Below are 3,631 nucleotides of genomic sequence, written 5' to 3'. Positions count from 1 at the left end.
TACAACTTCTTGTCAAATAAATATAGCATTGCAGCGCAGAGTTTTCATATGTGCTAATTTATTTCAGTCTACAGAAGGTAATTCAAAAAGTAATAACTAATTCTACTACGCAGTAAGGTTCACTTAATAGCATGTCTATTTAAATCTCTGTGTTTTGTGAAATACATATTGGGAGTAGAAAAGTAACATCATTTGGCCCAATTAAATTAATGGTATATAAATTAATGCTTATTTTGAGTATCCTGTTAATTTAACAAAGAACAATAGGTAATCTGAATGTCCATCAGTACAGGAATGAGTGGATAAACTATGCTACTAATATATGGAGCATATTGAACTGTTTACTCTCTAGTGATACTTATCTTTTTCTCCAACCTTGTCAACTTTTAATTATATCTCCAGGAACAGAGTTCTCATTTAGATTCCACAATGAAAAGCACTTGTGTAATATTTAAAGGAAAAGAGAAAAAGGAAACCATTATTCTCTGCTGTTAGAGATAAATGGCTGAACAGATGTGAAGCATGAAGCAAGTTCCATGTGGGCTTTTGTTAATCATTTGCAATTGCGGTAATTGATAGGCACTTCCTGGGTTTGGGGATTTACTAATTTCTTGGAATCTATAAAGGGTGAACATTATTCTTTGCCCCTTCCCCTACTGTCAACTTAAAAAAAAACAAAACACAAAAATCTATTTTCTTTTGGCACATGCTCCTGCTAAAATGTATAATTCCAGCCCTTGAGGCAAAAAAAAGACAATTATACATTTTTTTAAATTAATGACTTAAATCCCTATGCATTGACAATGGAGAAAAGTTCACAAAATATCATTTCATGAAAACAAAAGAATGCTACAGAAGGATGTTTACTTTGTGAAATTATGAAAGTCTGTGTTAATAAACTGTTCTCACAAAATTTGTTTATATTATGAAACATGTTTACACAAGCATACATATGGCAGTAAGACAATTAAGGCGCAAAACTATAACCTCTATGAATCTCAAAATTATTTAACCTGATACAGCATACATTTCATTTTTAATAACTAATAATGGTAGTGAAAATATTAACAAAGTATTTTTTTTAATTTTTATTCATTTTTAAGCAAGAGAGAGAAAGAGAGCGTGAGAGGAGGAGGTAAGACAGATAGGGAGACACAGAATCCAAAGCATGCTCCAGGCTCTGAGCTGTCAGCACAGAGCCAGACATGGGGCTCAAACTCATAAGCCATGAGATCACGACCTGAGCTGAAGTTGGATGCTTAACAGACTGAGCCACTCAGGAGCCCTTAGCAAAACTAAATTTTTTAAAGATTAGTCAAAGTTTTATGAAAATTATAATTGCTCATAAATGACTAAATTGTTTTGTATCAAGGTACACAGTTGTTCTAGTTTATGAAAATGTTTGCTCTTTCCATTCTCCACGTCCATTTACACTTCTTTTCTATTGTTTTATCCTGATTGTAAATTCTGTATTTACCACTCTTCCAAAGCTCATATACTTTAGAAAAGTAGACATCAGTACCAACTTCAGGATTAGTCCCTAGCTGGCTTAGTTTAGGGTGATTGATGTAAGAAGCGCATTTCAAGCAAAGGAGATATATAAAACGTATTTGGGCATACTGAAACATAACTTCCCACGCTTCAAGTGTTTCTGGGAGATACTTTCTCTATCTGTGTGATGTAAAGCAGGGTTTTTAGATCATGGGTTTTCCTGGAAGCTATTTTATGAGTTTGAGAAAAATCAACAACAAGAAAAATTATACTCCCTTAAGGCAGACAAATTAAGTCTCCTCTTGTGTTCTCATGCTAATGGTCGGTAGCATCTGCTGAGGGGGATGCAAATAACCGCTGCTGGCACAGGAAAACCTTCCTGCCTGCCCCATATCCTCTCCCTGCCAGTGCTGGAGTTCACCAGCATGTCCATGGTGCCACCCAGATGTTCACAAATTGGCTGGCATAGGGGGGTGGGATCAACAAGTTTGGCAACAAGTCCGTCCAACAGACCAAGCCCCTCACCCTGGAGTTCACCATCAACATGTACCCTCTTATAAATTGTATTTTTGGTACAAAGGAGTCCCTGTATGAGAAGGCCAGCTCCATCGCAGCCACGTTTCAGCACATGAGGGAGGAATCTGATAAAATCGAATGAGAAGGACTATAGAAGGGGCCCTGATTGTACACGAGCACCTGCTACTGCACGTGTTCCTGCTACAGCTGGCAACAACTTTCTTCACATTACCTGGTGCTGATCTTAACCCAGGAGAAGATGAAGTTGAAGAACTCAAATGCTTAATGACAAGGATACCGGGTTATCAAAATGTAGTCCTGCAAGATGGGGTCATTGATGACTGCATTGGTAACGAGTGGAGGCAAAATTTTGAACCTCCTTAGTATCCATATATTCTTCCACAATTTAGAAAACCTAAGGAACCTGATGGAGCTGTTTTGGTTCAACTTCAAGAGAAAGCCTTATTTGCAGTCCCTAAAAATTACAAGCTGGTAGCTGCACCATTGTTTAAACTGAACAACAGTGCTCTAGGTTATGGACCCATCATTTCTAGTCTCCCTCCGTTTCTAAGCAGGTTCAATTTTATATACAACTGGATTTCCACACAGTGTAAAAGTAAAAGAAGTTGTCTCTATGAGCACAGCTATACAGTATAGAAAAAACATGGTAGAAAAAGTTGTTGGTTTTTTTTTTCTCTTTCCCAATCCCTAAATTGCTACCTACTTTCTGTCATTTGAATAGTGAAGTTAATATGAAGAACTAAGAATGGTGAAAACAAATGTGATAATGTTTAATTTACTTTTGGTTCTTCTCATACTTTTTTGTACATAATTAAAGAACATGGACTTCTTCCTATTTGTATTTTTTTATTTCACATTAAATTTGTAAAATTCTTTAAAACCATAGACAAATAGTGGGAAGATGGCGGCGTAGGAAGACGCTGGGCTCACCGCATTCTGCAGATCACTTAGATTCCACCCACACCTGCCTAAATAACCCAGAAAATCACCAGAAGACTAGCAAAACGGATTCTCCAGAGCCAAGCATAGACGAGAGGTCCACAGAAGAGGGTAGGAAGGGCGGAGAGGCGGTGCAGGCTACACAGACTGGCGGGAGGGGGCCGGGGTGGAGGGGCAGCCAGACAGCAAAGCAGAGCCCCCGAGTCTGGCTTCCAAAAGCAGAGGGGCCGGATGGAGTGTGTTCGGACAGCAAGCGGGACTTAACATCTGGAAGGTTATAAGCTAACAGCTCTGCTCAGAGAGCAGGAAGGCTGGAGGACAATGGGAGGGAGAGTTGTTGAGCCCCCACAACAGAGCACAGCTTGGCTGGGAACAAAGGCGCTCGCCAGCGCCATCTCCCTCACCCATCCCCCAGCCAAAATCCCAAAGGGAACCAGTTCCTGTCAGGGAACTTGCTTGCACCACACAAACACCCAACGCTGTGCTTGTGCGGATCCATCCCTCCAGCGGGTCTGACTCCCTCCTGGTGCTGCAGGGCCCCTCCCGAGCGGATCTCCCAAGGAAAAGCAAGCTGAGGCTACCCCTCCCACCCCCATGCACCTTCCCGATCCACCCCAGCTAATACTCCAGATCCCCAGCACCACAAGCCTGGCAGTGTGCAAGT

The 3,631-nt window shown here is 40.6% G+C and overlaps 1 pseudogene; it reads left to right on the top strand.

The window, feature by feature from the left end:
* The first annotated feature begins 1,916 nt into the window (after positions 1-1,916).
* LOC122495979 lies at positions 1,917-2,664 on the top strand (annotated as a pseudogene).
* Positions 2,665-3,631: the final 967 nt, after the last annotated feature.

Source organism: Prionailurus bengalensis, chromosome F2 (genome assembly GCF_016509475.1).
Source record: "Prionailurus bengalensis isolate Pbe53 chromosome F2, Fcat_Pben_1.1_paternal_pri, whole genome shotgun sequence".
Classification (NCBI taxonomy): domain Eukaryota; kingdom Metazoa; phylum Chordata; class Mammalia; order Carnivora; family Felidae; genus Prionailurus; species Prionailurus bengalensis.
Note: the sequence above shows the minus strand (reverse complement) of the source record. Positions and strands in the feature narration are given on the sequence as shown.